The sequence below is a fragment of the Schistocerca gregaria genome, chromosome X (assembly GCF_023897955.1).
Source record: "Schistocerca gregaria isolate iqSchGreg1 chromosome X, iqSchGreg1.2, whole genome shotgun sequence".
In the NCBI taxonomy this organism is placed as follows: Eukaryota; Metazoa; Arthropoda; class Insecta; order Orthoptera; family Acrididae; genus Schistocerca; species Schistocerca gregaria.
In genome coordinates, this window is record NC_064931.1 from 164,972,273 (window position 1) to 164,991,083 (window position 18,811).

General features: G+C 43.7%; 1 long non-coding RNA gene across 1 annotated transcript in view; it reads left to right on the plus strand.

Annotated features, from left to right (window-relative positions):
• Positions 1-15,104, plus strand: part of LOC126299262 (uncharacterized) — a 98,208-nt gene extending 83,104 nt beyond the window's left edge. Inside the window, exon 3 of the long non-coding RNA XR_007552758.1 lies at positions 13,815-15,104. This is a non-coding gene — a long non-coding RNA (uncharacterized LOC126299262). The remainder of the gene's footprint in view (positions 1-13,814) is intronic.
• Positions 15,105-18,811: the final 3,707 nt, after the last annotated feature.

Sequence of the window (18,811 nt, forward strand, 5' to 3'; positions counted from 1 at the left end):
TGTGAAAATCACCTAAGGCGGGAGTGCCCTCAGACAGAGAGTGCCCTCACAAAGTAGGAGCTCGCCAACGGAGACGCCGGTAATCATGGGGGATACTTCCGCCATGTCTGCTCACAAGTGTAAGTTCAATGAGTCTTAGCCACAGACAGTTCTTCTATCATTGCCACAGTTCCTTGTTGTTTCTCAGTCTGACGAAGGTCATGACTTCCCCACGGTCTACCCTTTCATTATTCCGAAAGGTGTCGACGCAATTGCAGGTACTGTAAAGTCTTGTTCCAGATTACGAAATGGCACCTTGTTGTTAGAAACAGTCAGTGCCCTACAGGCACAAAAATTGCTGCATACTTCACTGCTACACACCTTCCCTGTACAGGTGGAAGTGCACCGCACTTTAAATTCATCACATGGGGTCGTTTATATATGCACCCTCGACGGATTGACCAGCGATTAAATTCAAAACTACCTGTCTGACCAGGGTAACATGGCTGTTTATCGAGTCATGAAAAGGGTTGACACAAACATCATTCCAACCCGTACTGTCTTCTTGACATTTGACAGAGTTCACCTCCAATTGAACATAAAAGCGGGCTATGTGATAATTTCAGTTTGCCCTTACATCCCAAACTCTACGCGTTGCTATCGGTGTCGGGGGTTCAATCATACCAGCCAGTCCTGTTCCAATCTGGCCAAATGCATTACGTGTGGCAAGGATGCCCATGAGGGTGCTTGTCCACCTCCATCCCCTCGTTGCATCAACTGTATAGGTGACCACGCTGCTTCCTCTAGAGATTGCCCCATTTTTATAGACGAACGGCTCATTCAGGAAATCAGTGTGAAGGAAAAGGTGTCGACCTTTGCTGCTCGAAAATTATTCGCCACTCGAAAGCCCACTGTGCCTCACACAGGTAAATACAGCACTGTCTTTGCCTCTCCTCGGCCAACAAAGGAGGCAGCCACTCAGACTTGTGATCTCACCTTTAGTGCCATGGTCGTTAGATCGGCCACAGCAAAGATCACCCATTCAACCTCCCCACTCTCACCTGCTCACTCTATGGCTCACCCTTCACTGGGTTCTGCTAAATCTCGAGCCCCAAAATCAGACACCCAGACTTCCAAAAAAGAGCCTACTCGTGAAGATTTTTTACTTACCCCAACTTCTCAACCAACGGTTCCTCCTTCATCTCAATGTTCTGTTTCCAAAAAGGCTAATAAGCAACCCAGTTCCTCTTCTTCTCTGCCACGCCGTGTCTCACCTACTGCACCGCCTGGCGGTAACCGTCCTCGGCCGTCTTCTGTGTCGCTGAGGTGCACTGCTGGCGGCCGATCAATTGGCCGATCGCTAGGTGGCAGAAGCTGCTCCCGAACAACTTATGAATCATGATCTTCTACCTTCGGCTGAATGCCGTTCCACGCTGTCGGTCGCAAGCGCTGAGCAGTCTTTGAGTTGAGGGCAACCTTGGTCACATTCTTCCATTTTCTGTCCACCCTATGTCCGTTATCTATTGAAATACCTGCGGCATTCGCGCCAATCGGGATGAATTGTCATCCTCTTAAAATCCTACGAGCCGGTCATCTTCTGTCTTCAGGACACAAAGCTGCGTCCCCATGACCACTTTGTTTTCCTCCATTTTCAGTTGGTCCGATTTGATCTACCGTCTGTTGAAGGCACTCCAGCACATAGAGGACTCGTGATTCTTCTCCATGTTACTCTCCATTATCACCCAATCCCCTTAAACACTTCCTTCCAAGCTGTCGCTGCTCGTCTTTTCCTTTCTGGATACACCTTCTCTCTTTGTACTGTCTACATTCCATCGTCCACACCAATGGCACGAACTGATCTCCTTCATCTTCTTGTTCAACTTCCACCCCCGCATTTGTTGACTGGGGACTTCAGTGCCCACAACCCACTTTGGGGATATCCACATTCTTGTTCGCGTGGCTCACTGTTGATAGACGTCTTCCACCAAGCAGATCTTTTTTGCCTCAACACTGGGGACCCTACATTTTTGTCTGTCTCCACGACAAATTTCTCTCATTTGGACCTTTCGGTCGGTACTGTTCCGCTAGCTCGGTGCTTGGAATGGTTCGCCCTTGCTGGTACACACTCGAGTGACCACTTTCCACGTGTCCTTAGATTGCAGCCACAACTGCCAAATATATGCCCGCGACGCTGGAAGTTTGCCCAAGCCGATTGGACACTGTTTTCGTCTCTAGCGACATTCGATGACCGTCACTTTCCTAGCGTCGACGATGAGGTCACTCATATTGCAAAAGTTATTCTTACAGCTGCAGAACGTTCAATACTTCGCACCTCTGAATTGCCCCGGTGCCCCCCAGTTCCTTGGTGGAACGAGGCATGCCGTGACGCAATACGTGAGCGGCGACGTGCTCTTCGTGTTTCCAGACACCATCCTACTTTGGCCAACTGTATCCACTATAAGCAGTTCCGTGCGCGATGCCGTCACGTCACCCGCGATAGCAAGAAGGCAAACTGGGACTTCTTTACTAGCTCCTTTAACACCTTCACTCCCTCCTCTGAAGTTTGGAGTCGGATTCGGGGTTTATCTGGAGCACCTAGCTTCTCCCCGGTCTCTGGGCTCACTGTCGCACATGATAAATTAGTGGACCCCGTTGCAATTTCTAACTCACTGGGTCATCACTCTGCTGAGATTTCGAGCTCTTCAAATTACCCGCCAGCGTTTCTCCCGAAGAAACGTGCAACGGAAGTGCAACGTCTTGCCTTTTCCTCTCAAAATCGCGAAAGCTACAATACTGTTTCCTCCATGCGGGAACTCCAACATGCACGCTCTTCTTCTCGCTCTTCCGCCCCATGACCGGATGGTATCCACATACAAATGTTTCTGCATTTATCATACCATAGTCTGCGTTACCTCCTTCGCCTTTATAATCAAATTTGGACCAACAATACTTTTCCCAGATGATGGCGGGAAGCTATAGTCATTAGTGTTCCGAAACCTGGAATGGACAAACATCTCCCCTCTAGCTATCGCCCCATTTCTCTCATGAGTAGTGTTTGTAAGGTCTTGGAGCGTATGGTGAATTGCCGTTTAGCCTGGTGGCTGGAGTCCCTCAGTTTTTTAATACCTGTCCAATGCGGTTTCCGAAAGCAACGTTCTGCAGTGCTCCCTGCCGCCGTTGGATCAGCAGCTGCCAGCAGCAAGTCGTACACTCCTAGCTTACTTATTTGTTACATAGTTTAATTCATACTTTCTTGGCGTGTTTTTGGGTACTTGCATTGTTTAATTCATAAATTTCGGGCGTATTATAGTATTTGAGAGTTGTAGCATCGCGCTTTAGTGTTTACTTCGTAGATTCTTACTTAAATTGCGTGTGAGTTTCGTATAGGAGGTGTAATTTCGAGTTTTAATTACTGTAATCGTAAATTCAGGCAGATTGTAGCGCAGTCGTTAGACATTTGTACCGGTTAGTTAATACATTCTTTGTGTGTTTCCCTTGTGTGATCTAGGCACGGACTCGTGTTTCAGTAACTGTTGTTTAACATCGATTAGAATGGTCAGGAACTGTGTTTGCTGTGTTCGGATGAGGGCTGAGTTGGCATCCTTTCGCTCACTGCTGGAAGTGGCGCTGACTTCGGTTGATCAGCTTGAGGCTGTTGCCAATGGGCACCACTGTGGGGAGCTGGAATTGGGTATCACAAGGATGTCAACCTCGTCCTGTCTGTCCCCAGATTGGTCTGCCGCTGTGGTTGCCCCTGTTGCTGCCTGCAGTGGGGCTGAGCCCTCACCTGTGGTTGATTGGGAGGTCGTTCCAAAGCGTGGCAGGCAGCAAAAGACGTCCCTGGTGGCTGATCAGAAAGCCTCCCTGGTGCATCTGACAAACAGGTTTCAAGCACTGTCTCTGGCTGAGCCATATGCAGCTGCCTGCCCTGTTTCAGAGGATGATTCTCAGCCTTCAAGGTCCAGGCAATCGCAGAGGGTGAGCTTATTGGTAGTTCAGAGCTCCAATGTTAGGCGCGTAATGGGGCCCCTTAGGGATGTGGCGGCTAAGGAGGGGAAGAAATCCAGTGTGCACTCCGTGTGGAGTCAGTCCTTATGTGGAAAGGGTCCTTCCGGATGCCATGAAGAGCACAGGGTGCAGCCAGCTGCAGGTGGTGGCACATGTCGGCACTAATGACATGTGTCACTTTGGATCTGAGGAAATTCTCTCTGGATTCCAGCGGCTATCTGATTTGATGAAGGCTGCCGGTCTTGCTTACAAGATGAAGGCAGATCTCACCATCTGCAGCATCATTGACAGAACCGACTGCGAACCTTTGGTGCAGAGCCGGGTGGAGAGTTTGAATCAGAGGCTCAGACGGTTTTGGGACCGTGTTGGCTGCAGATTCCTTTGACTTGCGCCATAGGATGGTGGGGTTTCGGGTTCCGCTGAATAGGTCAGGAGTTCACTACACTCATCTGGCGGCTATACGGGTAGCAGAGGCTGTGTGGCGTGGACTGAGCGGTTTCTTTTAGGTTAGAAGGCCTCGGGAAAGTATGGGGTTGGCTGCAATCTCAAAGGGTGCATGGCAAATATAGGACGTGCTTGGATCAAGGAACAGTCGGAATTGTGGTTGTAAATTGTTGTAGTTGTGCTGGGAAAGTCCCTGAGCTTCAAGCACTAATAGAAAGCACAGAAGCTGAAATCGTTATAGGTACAGAAAGCTGGCTAAAGTCTGAAATAAGTTCTGCAGAAATTTTTACTAAGTCTCAGATGGTGTTCAGGAAAGATAGATTAGGCAGAACTGGTGGTGAAGTGTTTGTGTTGGTCAGTACTGGTTTATCTTGTAGTGAAGTCGAAGTAGATACTCCGTGCAAATTGGTATGGGTGGAGGTTATACTTAACAGCTGAACTAAGTTAATAATTGGCTCCTCCTACCGACCCCCAGACTTCGATGATATAGTTGCTGAACAGTTCAGAGAACATTTGAGTCTCGTAACAAATAAATACCCCACTCATACGGTTATAGTTGGTGGGGACTTCAACATTCCCTCGATATATTGGCAAAAATACTTGTTCAAAACCGATGGTAGGCAGAATACATCTTCTGAGATTGTCCTAAATGCTTTCTCCGAAAATTCTTTCGAGCAGTTAGTCCACGAACCCACGTGAATTGTAAATGGTTGCGAAAACACACTTGACTTCTTAGCCACAAACAGTCCAGAGCTGATAGAGAGCATCATGACTGATACAGGGATTAGTGATCACAAGGTCGTTGTAGCTAGGCTCAATACCATGCCTTCCAAATCCACCAGAAACAAACGCAAAATAATTTTATTTTAAAAAGCGGATAAAGTGTCACTAGAAGCCTTCCTAAGAGACAATCTCCATTCCTTCCGAACTGACTATGCAAATGTAGATGAGACGTGGCTCAAATTCAAAGATATAGTAGCAACAGCAATTGAGAGATTCATACCTCAAAAATTGATGAGAGATGGAACTGATCCCCCATGGTACACAAAACAGGTCCGAACGCTGTTGCAGAGGCAACGGAAAAAGCATGCGAAGTTCAGAAGAACGCAAAATCCCGAAGATTGGCTAAAATTTACAGACGCGCGAAATTTGGCACAGACTTCAATGCGAGATGCCTTTAATAGGTTCCACAACGCAACATTTCCTCGAAATTTGGTAGAAAATCCGAAGAAATTCTGGTCGTATGTAAAGTACACAAGTGGCAAGACACAGTCAGTACCTTCGCTGCGCAGTGCCGATGGTACTGTTACCGATGACTGTGCCGCTAAAGCGGAGTTATTGAACGCAGTTTTCCGAAATTCCTTCACCAGGGAAGAAGAATGGAATATTGCAGAATTTGAAACACGAAGAGCTGCTAGCATGAGTTTCTTAGAAGTAGATACCTTAGGGGTTGCGAAGCAACTCAAATCGCTTGACACGGGCAAGTCTTCAGGTCCGAATTGTATACCGATTAGGTTCCTTTCAGATTACGTTGATACAATAGCTCCCTACTTAGCAATCATATACAACCGCTCGCTCATCGATAGATCTGTACCTACAGACTGGAAAATTGCGCAGGTCGTACCAGTGTTTAAGAAGGGTAGTAGGAGTAATCCATCGAACTACAGACCTATATTATTGATGTCGGTTTGCAGTAGGGTTTTGGAGCATATATTGTATTCAAACATTATGAATCACCTCGAAGGGCACGATCTATTGATACGTAATCAGCACGGTTTCAGAAAACATCGTTCTTGTGCAAGGCAGCAAGCTCTTTATTTGCACAAAGTAATGGCCGCTATCAACAGGGGATCTCAAGTTGATTCCGTATTTCTAGATTTCTGGAAAGCTTTGGACACCGTTCCTCACAAGCGGCTTCTAATCAAGCTGCGGGCCTATGGGGTATCGTCTCAGTTGTGAGACTGGATTCGTGATTTCCTGTCAGGAAGGTCGCAGTTCGTAGTATTAGATGGCAAATCATCGAGTAAAACTGAAGTGATATCAGGTGTTCCCCAGGGAAGCGTCCTGGGACATCTGCTGTTCCTGATCTATATAAATGACCTGGTTGACAATCTGAGCAGTTCTCTTAGGTTGTTCGCTGTAATTTACCATCTAGTAAGGTCATCCGAAGACCAGTATCAGTTGAAAAGCGATTTAGAAATATTGCTGTATGGTGTGGCAGGTGGCAGTTGACGCTAAATAACGAAAAGTGTGAGGTGATCCACATGAGTTCCAGAAGAAATCTGTTGGAATTCGATTACTCAATAAATAGTACAATTCTCACGGCTGCAAATTCAACTAAGTATCTGGGTTATAAAATTACAAACAACTTCAGTTGGAAAGACCACATAGATAATATTGTGGGGAAGGCGAGCCAAAGGTTGCGTTTCATTGGCAGGACACTTAGAAGATGCAACAAGTTCACTAAAGAGACAGCTTACACTACACCCTGTCGTCCTCTGTTAGAATATTGCTGTGCGGTGTGGGATCCTTACCAGGTGGGATTGACGGAGTACATCGGAAGGGTGCAAAAAAGGCAGCTCGTTTTATAATATCACGTAATAGGGGAGAGAGTGTGGCAGATATGATACGCGAGTTGAGATGCAAGTCATTAAAGCAAAGACGTTTTTCGTCGTAGCGAGATCTATTTACGAAATTTCAGTCATCAACTTTCTCTTCCGAATGCGAAAATATTTTGTTGGGCCCAACCTACATAGGTAGGAATGATCATCAAAATAAAATGAGAGAAATCAGAGCTCCAACAGATAGGTTTAGGTGTTCATTTTTCCCACGCACTGTTCGGGAGTGGAATGGTAGAGAGAGAGTATGATTATGGTTCGATGAAACCTCTGCCAAGCACTTAAATGTGAATTGCAGAAGAGTCATGTAGATGTAGATGTATATGTAGATGCAGTTGACCATCTTGTTGCTCTCTCCACTTATATCATGAACAATTTTCTCAGGAAACGCCAAACAGTAGCGATATTTTTTGATCTGGAGAGAGCATACGATACTTGTTGGAGGACAGCCATCCTCCGCACATTGTTCTCTTGGGACTTTCGAGGTCGGCTGCCTCTTTTACTTCATGAATTTATAGCAGAGTGCACATTTAAGTGTGGGTGAACACTACTCTCTCCCGTACCTTCTCCCAAGAAAACGGGGTACCCCAGGACTCCGTGCTAAGTGTTGTACTGTTTGCCATTGCCATAAATCCAATTATGGATTGTCTCCTTCCTAATGTCTTCGGCTTCCTATTTGTGGACGATTTTGTTATCTATTACAGCTCTCAACGGACCAGCTTTCTTGAACGACGTCTTCAAGGATGTCTCGACTGCTTCCACTCTTGGAGCATCAAAACAGGCTTCCGCTTTTCTCCTAGTAAGACCGTTTGTGTTAAATTTTGGCGTCGTACAGAGTTTCTTCCACCTTCCTTACATCTAAGCCCTGTCAACCTTCCATTCGCGGACGTCGCTAAATTCTTGGGTCTTATGTTTGACAGAAAGCTGTGCTGGTCCTCCCACGTTTCCTATCTTTTGGCTTGCTGTCTGTGATCCCTCAACGCCCTCCGTGTCCCTAATGGAACCTCCTAGGGAACGGACCAAGTGGTCCTTCCCTGCCACTATCGCACCTTTGTGCGATCGAAATTGGACTATGGAAGCATAGTTTACTCCTCTGCTCGGCCGTCTATTCTTCGGCGGCTCGACTCTATCCAGCACCGTGGATTACGTTTAGTGTCTGAGCTTTTTCCACCAGCCCTGTGGAAAGCCTATATGCTGAGACTGCTGAACCTCCGTTGTCCAATTGGCGAGCTGTCCTTCTGAGTCGTTATGCTAGCCATCTGTCTTCCATGCCTGCAAATCCAGCTCATGACATTTTTTTCGACGCCACCTTGGATTTAGGGTATGCTGATCACCCTTCCTCCCTACTACCACCGGGAGTCCGCTTCCGTCAACTGCTCCATTCTCTTTCCTTCCACTTTCCTAAAACTTTCTTGACAACTTGGGGTACAGCACCACCTTGGTTCCGGCCCCAGACCTGCCTGCTCTGTGACCTTTGTCAGTTTCCCAAGGATGGTACCCCTTCTCTTGTTTATCGTCGGGCATTTGCTGCTCTATGCGCACAAATGAAGGATACCACATTTATTTACACTGATGGCTCAAAAACATCGTTTGGTGTTGGGAGTGCCTATATTGTTGGCGACACCCCAGCTCGATTTCTGCTTCCCGACCAGTGTTTGATTTATACTGCAGAGCTTTACGCTGTTCTCCAGGTGGTCCAATACATCCGTCGCCATCAGCGGATACAGTATGTTAAATGTTCAGATTCTCTCAGCTCTCTCCTCAGTCTCCAAGCTCTCTACCCTGTCCACCCTCTGGTCCACCGGATTCAGGGCTGCCTCCACTTGCTCCACTTGGAGGGGGGGGGGGCTTCTCTGTTTCGTTTCTCTGGATCCCAGGACATGTTGGTATCTGTGGAAATGAGGTGGCTGATATAGCGGCCAAGGCTGCAGTCTCTCTTCTTCGGCCAGCTATTCGCATGATTCCCTTCGCTGATCTACAGTGTGTTTTATGTCGTCATGTTGCTCTTTTATGGCACGCACATTGGTCGACACTTCCCAATAATAAATTGCGGGATGTGAAAACTCTTCCCTGTGTTTGGACCTCTTTCTCCTGAACTCGTCATCGAGAGGAGGTAATTTTAACTAGACTCCGGATAGGACACTGTCTTTTTAGCTATTGACATCTTTTAAGTGGCGATCCTCCGCTAATCTGTCTCCACTGCTCTCAACTGTGGACCATGAGAGACCTTTTACTTGAGTGCCCCTATTTTACTCCGTTACTTGCCTGTCTACAGCTGTCGCATGATATATCTTCCATTTTAGCAGATGACACGTGATCAGCCGATCGCGTTCTCGAGTTCATTAGTGCCAGTGAGATGATGTCAGTAATTTGTAGCTCATTTTGGGGACAAACAACCCCCATTCCATAGTGGTATTTTCAGCTTTCCTTCTGTTTTTGGTTTCCCCACTTTTTTGAGTTTTGCTCCCATTGCTGCTGGTTTCCAGTGTCGTTTTTTAGCTTTTCCTAAGTCACAGACCGGGTGCTAATGACTGTAGCAGTTTTGCTCCCTAAAACCATAACAAAAAAAAGAAGAAGAAGAGAGCCATATTTGCCTCGGTATTTAATCGGTAGCAGTATAGCCAGGGACTCCTTTCTACCTACGACGCCTCTAATTTTTTTTTTTTAACATCTTGAGGATAAGCCGAGGGAAATGACAGCACTGTGCAAGAAGAGCAGTGGTGCAGTCTTGATTCAGACAGCATCCCTAGGCCAATCCTGGGCGTTACTCACTTCTGACCAGCTGCATGATATTCCTGTTTCCATCACTCCACATACAAGCCTCAACATGGTCCAGGGCATTATTTTCCATCACAATCTCCTCTTGCAATCTGATGATGAGGTATGTGGCAATCTAGACTGGCGGGGTGTTCATTTCATCTAGTGCGTTTACAGGGGACCCAAAGACAACAGGTTTGTGCCTTCATCTTGGCCTTTGAGGGTGATTCATTGCCTGAAAAGGTCAAGGTGATGGTTTACCACTGTGATGATAAACCATACATCCCTCCCCCTATGCAATGCTTTAAGTGCTGGAAATTCAGGCACATGTCTTCCCACTGCATTTCAAGTGCCACATGTCAAGACTGTGGACATCCACTGCAAGCAGATACTCCCTGTGGTGCTCCTACCACATGTATCAACTATGGAGAGCAGCACTCCCCCTGCTCACCAGACTGCACAGTACTCCAAAAGGAGCGAAAAATCATGGAATACAAGAGAATACAAGACCTTGGACCGATTGACTTACTAAGAGGCTAAACGTAAATTTGATCGATTACACCCCATTTACTTGATGTCCACATGTGTTGCTGCTACATTACAATCGCCATTACAAGTACCAGCCATACCACACTCTGTGCGCCATGAACAAATGGCCCTCCAGGCCTCCAGAATACATCTGCCCCCTAGGTGGTAGGGGGAAAATCTTCGTTTGTTTCTCCCATAGTACCTACTTTGGGAGCAACGCCCCCCCCCCCCCAAATGCAGGGGACATCAGTCCCCTCCCTCCAGCCAGAGAAGCAACAGGCTCCTCCAGCTCCTCTCATGCAGAAGAGGTCCTTTGTTACCCTCTCTCCCAAGGTAGGCCTCTACTAATGACACGGGACACACACATCAGCAGCTAAAGGAGCCAAAAGCTGCTGGATGAAGTGCTTCTTGGTCTTCCTTCGTGCCAGCCCCTAAAGAGAAGCAAGAAGGCAAGCGAGCAAAGAAGTTTGCTAAGAAGACGGACCCTCTGGTGACCAATTATGCACTTGCAGTTGAGGTGGATATCTCACCTTCCCCTAAGGACCTGGATCTCACTGACACATCATCCACAATTGGAATGGATACAAATACTCAATCGATGGGAGCAGGTAACCCTGAGGCATAACCTGCCTCCTTGCAAGCTTCATGCCTTCCCCACCTCACGATATCGTCATGCTCCAGTGGAATTGCTGCGCTTTTTCCACCACCTGGCTGAGCTACGGCAACTGTTAAGCTTTACACCTGCTTTCTGCATTGCCCTCCAGGAACCTTGGTTCCTGGCAATGTGAGCCCCTGCCCTCCATGGCTGTAGGGATATTAAGAGAACAGTATTGTGTCAGGTAGAGTTTGTGTGTATGTCCTGAACTCGGTATGCAGAGAGCTTGAGCCCCTTCAAACCCCTCTTGAAGCTGTGGCTGTCAGAAAAGGACGACGCAGGAAATAACTGTATGCAATATATATCTTCCTCCAGATGGTGCAGTACCCCTGAACACAGTGGCTGCACTGATTCATCAACTTCCTAAACCTTTCCTACTTTTGGGAGATTTTAACGGCCATATCTCCTAGTGGGGATGGCACTGTGCTTAGAGATGTCAAAACTTTCCTGTCTTAACTCGACCTCTGCCTCTTAAATACTGGGGCCCCCACACATTTCAGTGTGGCTCATGGCACTTACTCGGCCATTGATTTATCCCTCTGCAGCCCAGGACTTGTCCTACCTGTCCACTGGAGAGCCCACAACGACTTTTGTAGTAGTGACCAGTTTCCCATCTTACTAGACGTCCAACAAGATGGGCTTTGAACAAGGCAGACTGGGAAGCTTTCACCTCTGCTGTCACCACTGAATCTCCCCCACAAGGTGCCATCGATGGGGTAGTTCAGCAGGTCACTATAATGATCGTTTCTGCGGCGGAAAACACAATTCCTTGTTCTTTAGGTTCCAGGGCCCACTCCATATTTTTATCCTAAATTTCCTATCGTTACATACTTTCAGAGTCCAATTTGGCACCTCCCATAATTCCCCCATATCCCGGAGAATGGGATCCCGCAGGGCTCTGTATTGAATGTATCTCTCTTTTTAGTGGCTATTAACAGTCTAGCAGCAGCTGTTGGGCATTGGTCTCACCTTCTCTGTATGCAGACGATTTAGCAGTTCATACTGGCCCTCCAGTAGTGGTGTTACGATCGGCGCTAACAGGGAGCCATCCACAAGGTGCAGTCAAGGGCTGTAGCCCACTGCTTCCAGTTTTCAGCTGCGAAGTCATGCATCATGCACTTCAGTCGGTGTCGTACCATTCATCCAGATCTTTAACTTAATGATGATCCACTCACTGTAGAGGAGACACATAGATTCTGAAGACTGGCTTTTTGATGCCCGACACGTAGCTTCCTCATCTTCATCAGCTGAAACGGAAGTGCTGGCAGCACCTGAATTCCTTGTGCTGCCTGTAGAACACCAACTGTGATGCAGATCGATCTATGCTACTGCAGGTCTATAGACACCTTGTTTAATCCTGCCTTGAATATGGGAGTCTGGTTTATGGTTCACCGATGCCTTCAGCATTGCGTTTACTCGACCCAGTACACCATCATGGCGGTCAACTAGCAACGGGAGCTGTTAGGACGAGTCCTGTGACCAGCTTCCTGGTGGAGGCCGGAGACCCTCCATGGAAGGTTAGGCGTGCACAGGGGTTCATTCCCACATTGGAACACCAGGAGCAGGGCTTACAAGTGCAGCTTTCTCTGATCTCTTCTGTCTGAAGTGGAGTCCTTGCCTTTACCACTATACTTGTGGTCTATTCACATACACATCCATGGTGTACAACTAGGCCAAAGCTTTGCCTGAACCTTTTACATGACCCTAATAAATACAAATGTTAGTGGGAGTTGCGTTCACTAGTAATTCATAAGAAATATAAACTGTCTTTAACAGTGAGTGTACAAATGAGTAAAAAATACAGGGCAAACAAATGTGATTATCATATGTTAAGGATGGGCTGCAAAAGTTGACATGTAGCTATAGTAGTACTAAAACTCAAGCATTTTAAATTCAGCCAGGTATGTTTTCAGGAGATTTGACAAATACATAAAAATAGGGTGTGAAAGCTCTTCACCAATGTGAGGAATTAATGTACAGTGTTTCCTGTTTAGTGCTATTTGGTGATTATGACATATTTGTATTACAAAAAGCTGTAGATGTTTTGTGTTTATTCAGGACCCCAGGGCAATACTCTTTTTGAATACATTCATGAAATCATTAACATGCTGACTGATGAGCTCGTTTCCACATTATTTCATTTGATTGGCAAGCATCAAGTATAAAAGTATAATTTCAGCATTCAACAATGATGAAATCAAAGTATGCATTGATTGCCAGACATAGTCAAACACACCAGGAGTTCCTTTGATTGCAACACCTGCAAAGAAAATTCTTGTGACGAGATCCATTTCAGACTACACAGGCTTACGATACATGACAAATTTCATGACTCTCGCAGAAACAAACCAAGACTCAATAAATCCAGTGACCATGGAGTCCAGGGAACTGGTCCACCATGCCCAATCAATTGATGCAGGAAAGACCTGTTCAAACACCTAGGAATAGCCAATCCAAAATGAGCATGCACCCCATTATGCTGTCTCACATTTACTGTAGCATTTTCAAGCAAACTGGGAAGAATCTGTTCCAGAAAAGTCTGATAATAAGTGGGATGGTAAAAGGTACTGCTCAACGAAGCACTCACTGACCAAACCCACCCACATATCAACTGTGAATTGATGATGTGCAATGTGGTGCCGCATGCCGTGGGTGTTTCCTGGTGCCCGTAACTGCTCATTATGGTAAATGAATACACCATCTCCCCCCAGAAGTTCGTCACAAGATATATATAGTGGGTACATAGGTGTTTTGCTATGAAAGTGCACTGTTTCATGTTGTGTATTTTATTCATCACTATTTGCATAACCTTGTTGCTCTTACAGGCCACATTGCTGATGGGCACAAAATTCATGTTCCCAGCAAGATTTCCTTTTAATCCATCAAAAATCAAGCTTGAAGATATAGAAGTACCAGAGGTGTTGAACCTACCAATGCTAAAGAAAGTTTAAATTTGTGAGAGTAGTGTTCATCAAGAAAACAGCAATGAACACTACTACAAGGTTTACATAAATTTCCTTCTGGAGATCTGAGTTCCGAAGTAATAAATGTAAAAATTGTAATGAGTTATGTATTTAATGCTAAACAGACATGATCATCCTATAAATTTAAACTTCTTTATTCCTTCACTTTAATATTCATTTCATTCCTAATATTTTGTTATAATGTTAATCTACATGCTTACAGTTTTTTTTGTTCATCAAAATATTATATATAAAATATCTTTTATAATTATTTAAAATGATTGCATTTTGTGTACATATGGCTTTTGTTGAAATATGTGGTTAATGTTTGGCTTTCATGTGTGAGTGGGAGAGGGGGAGAGGGGAAGGGGTGGAATTGTGTGTGTGGCTGTGTACAATGTCCTAATACATTGGCAACAACAAATATTTGTAGATGTAAAAACAGATATTGTCATGACAACTTCTGTTTACTTGTAACACAACTGTCACTTTCATCCTCTATCTGTGAAATAAAAACCTCGTTCTACAAGTCAAAGGATGTGTATATACTATGTGGAGCAGTGTTTTAATCTCTCTTAATTCTCCACAATGATGGTTTATTTAAATGTCATGGCACTACTAGACTATTATTCCTTTTTGTTAAAATTTTTCAAGACAAATAGGGTTCAGGAGACAGAGAAATAAAAAGTTGTCATCTGATAGATCAGTAACCATGAAGAAACTGAAATAGATAACATACAGGCGTTTTTCTTTCAGGGACATTTATTGTTCCTTCGTATCCCCTCTTTTGCCTAATATGAAAGAAAGAAAAACTTCAACCGTATCTTTGGTATTCTGTTTATCTCACCACCTTCTTCCTCTTATACTACTTCTTCGTCATCATCTGTTCCTCATTAATACTTAGGTAAAATTGTATGATTAACTTCAGGATGATTTTGTTTTTCATTTGCAGTCATTCCTCATTTCCTGCCAACTGGGTATCTATTTTTTTTATTGTTTAGTGGCAAGTTACTTTCAGCCACTGATGAGTGCCAAATTACTTTGTTGTAATCATAATGTGGTTTATCTGTAAAGTAACAGTACAAATGTAAGTAAGTGTCTGGAGGATATTATATGAAATTGGTTTCTGGCCAGTACTGCCATGTAAATGAATATCAGATCTGCTATGCGGAAGTGATTTACAGATATGACTGGTTTTTAGTATTAATTTTGTACTAGTTACTGCATGCATACTGGGCCTCCTGCAGGCCTTTGTTCTTATTATTTAGCTAGAGCTTTCTATTCAGACTAAGTCAGTTCACATATATAAATGATAGATGTAAATTTCATGTTAAAAGGTAAATAAGGCGTTGTACCCTGATAAGGATATTTAAAAATGGATTGTCTGTTTCATCCCATATGGGTATCAGTCAGTATGGTCTCATCTTTTTTAAACATTAGCTAAAATTCTCAATATCCATATCAACCATACAAAAGAAATTACTGTAATGATGATATAGAAATCAAGTGAACTACTTTCTGTCTGTTCTCTGTATGTGTAAGTGATTTTTGTCAGAAATAATATAATTTTTTAAGTTGTTGGGATTCGCCATGATAATGTAATTAGACCATGTGTTACAGAGATATTGCAAGTTACTGGTTGACACGCACAGTTTAATATAGACACTGATCACCCAGAACATTATGGTCACCAACCCATTATCAATATAAACCTGTCCATCAATAGCAGTGTCACCTTGTGAGGAATGACTGCTACACACACACATGGTGTGTGTGTGTGTGTGTGTGTGTGTGTGTGTGTGTGTGTGTGTGTGTGTGTGTGTGTAGAATGGGGAAGGTGCGCAGTCTATCTGAGTTTGACTGAGGGCATTGAGGGCAGATGGTAATGGCCCCAGGCTCAGCATGAGCATATAGGAGGCTCCACAACTTGTCGGGTATTTGAGAAGTGCTGCGGTGATTGCCTTCAACACATGGTGATACCACATCCAAACGTCATGGGGTTGAGGGACCGCCACTCATAACAGATGCCGGACGTTGTAGGCTGAGCAGACTGGTAAAACAGGACAGGCAGTAAACTGTAGCAAAACAATCCTCAGTCTTCAATACTAGGCGGAGTACAAGTATGTCTGAACACACAGTGCACTGAACACTCGTAATGATGGGCCTCTGCAGCCAATGACCCAAGCATATGCCAGTGTTAACACCACATCATCGACAACTACAATTGAAAAGAGCAAGTGACTATTGGCACTGTACATTGGTGCAGTGGTAGAACATTGAGTAGTCTAATGAATCCCAATGCCACCACCACCACCACCACCACCACCACCACCACCACCATCATCATCATGCCAATGGGTGGGTGCAAATCTGTCATTTTCCCGTGGAACATCTCCTTCACACCTACACCTGGAATGGAGACAAGCTGGCAGTGGCTCCATTATGCTCTGGGGAACATTCAAGTAGACACTCACGAGTCCAGTGGAGCTTACGCTAGGCACCATGATGGATAAGGAGTATCGTACACTGGTTGCAGACCACATGTACCCCTTCATGACAATCATGTTTCCAGACAGCAGTGGCATTTTTCAACAAGATAATGTGATACTTTGGAAAGCCATAACAATCTGGAGGCTGTCAAGCTGCTGTGATTCATGACTGACAGTAAACCTTTGATTTTAAAATGTAACTGCCTATTGAAAGGAGGGTGGGGGGAGGGGAAATGAACTTGCTTTGATAGTTTCTAATTCTTTTATTTTTTGCTCTTACGTCATGCAATGACATTACTTATATCTTCTTATTTGTGTGAAAGCTGTTTATTATTATTATTATTATTATTTATTGGTTTATAATCCGTACTGTGACATTTGTCAACTGTGGGTATTATGTATCAGGCAGAAGTTTCGTGCTCTTCTTGCAAATTCTAGTAAATTATTGAAATATTATTTTCTCTGCAGATTAATATTGATTATTCATCAAAAATCACTTTTTAATTTTTAAAAATTTAATATTAATAGGCCGTCAGATGGCTAAAAGTAAAACAAATGAGATTATTAGTAAATCCATCATAAATGTGATAGGCAGACCTACTCTTTGACAAGATCTACATGTGGAGAGCTTTTCATCTTAATGACTCTTTTTGTTTTTGCTGTTATATATTTTGTGTAACACTTACTAGATATTTCTATATCAGTCATTGGCTTTAGCTAAAGTATAAAATATTTCCTGGGCTAAAATGTCGGTAAAAAGGAAGAGACTTGAAAAAAATTGATTTCCATCATAATTCAAGACAGTGGTGTTAACTATACTATGGAAAGATGTATAATTTTACTTCTGTTGGCAGTGAATAGTGAAAGACTTTGAGAACATAAGATGTAGAAACAAATTGTATTGTTCCTCTGACTATGAATAAAAATTTTAAATCCATTAAAAGCTATTTTAGTCACTGTTAACTGTAAATATTGCCAAGCTCATCAGTGAGAAATAATCTGTGCACTGAACTTTTAATTGTTTGTAGCAGTTCTGATGGACAGTGAATATGAGTAACATGCTTGGCTGGGAACATGATGTACATAAATTATTCCTTTCATGTGCAGATTTTCTTAAACTGTACCATTGTTAAAAAAAGTTGTATAATACTCATTGTTCATGTACTTCCTCACAGCCACTGAAGGACCTGGTGATGCTATATTTGGTTTAAAAAGTGTGTTTTATGAAAAATTTAAAAACTGGTATTATTTTGTATGAGCTGTTTCCAAAGAAGAACCTTTTTAATCTCCCCCCAAAGCTATTAACCTTGCTTTTTCCATTCTGTCTGTACACCACAATGTTGTTTTTGGGACGTTACTACCATTTCATTCATTTAAAACTATAAAATATCACATTAGACTGACAGAAATATGTTCTTCATGAATGCTGGCCAGATCAAAGAATGGAATTAAATGGGAATAGTTACCAAACTACAATGTCTTTAAATCAGAATTTATCATTCAGGCATTGCTGCTGCTACTGTAGTAATGACCCTCCATTTGAGGTGTGTGTAGTTACAGTGCTTATTGTAAATGATTCTCTTCTAAGATAATCCAAGAATCACATTTCCTTATTTTTTTTAAAAACGTAGAATTACTATAAACATACAGAGTTGTTTCAGATAAATCAGAAAGATATTTTTTTAGTCTAGTCATGATAATTTCAGCCAGTCTGTATCTGTAAATGACCACACTGAATAATACGAGTGTAGTCCACAAAGTAAGTTCTGTTTCTATTTCTATCTGCGGCAACGCTACGATCACAGTTCCGAGCATGCATGGCAGTTACTCTGACTCAATGAGAAGACATGTAAGCCATTTTCAAGTCGCTACTGTCGACATGTGCTTTGTAGTGCTTCTTCATAATGTCAGTTGTAATTGAAAATGCCATCGCGTGTGGAATCAGATCTGAGATTCATTTTCTAAACGCAAAGAAAGATAAACCAAAGGAAATTGATTGGCAAATCTGTGAGGTTTATGGACAAAATGCTATGAGTGATTCAATGGTTAGAAGATGGGTCAGACTGTTCAATGAAGGACGTGATCAAGTATGGAGTGAACGCCCATCTGTGGTTACTGTTGAACTGGTTCACACAATTGAAGAGAAGATTAAGCACAACCATAAGTTTACACTTAGTGCCCTTGCTATGAAAGTTCTGCAAATCTCACTATCACTAATTCATGAAATTGTTACAGAAAAACTATAATTTCGGAAATTTTGCTCATGTCCTGTACCCAAATTTCTTACTGAACAACACAAAAAACGACGGTTGGGCAGTGCGCTTCAGTTTTTGACACACTACAATGAAGAAATTGATGGTTTTCTTTCTC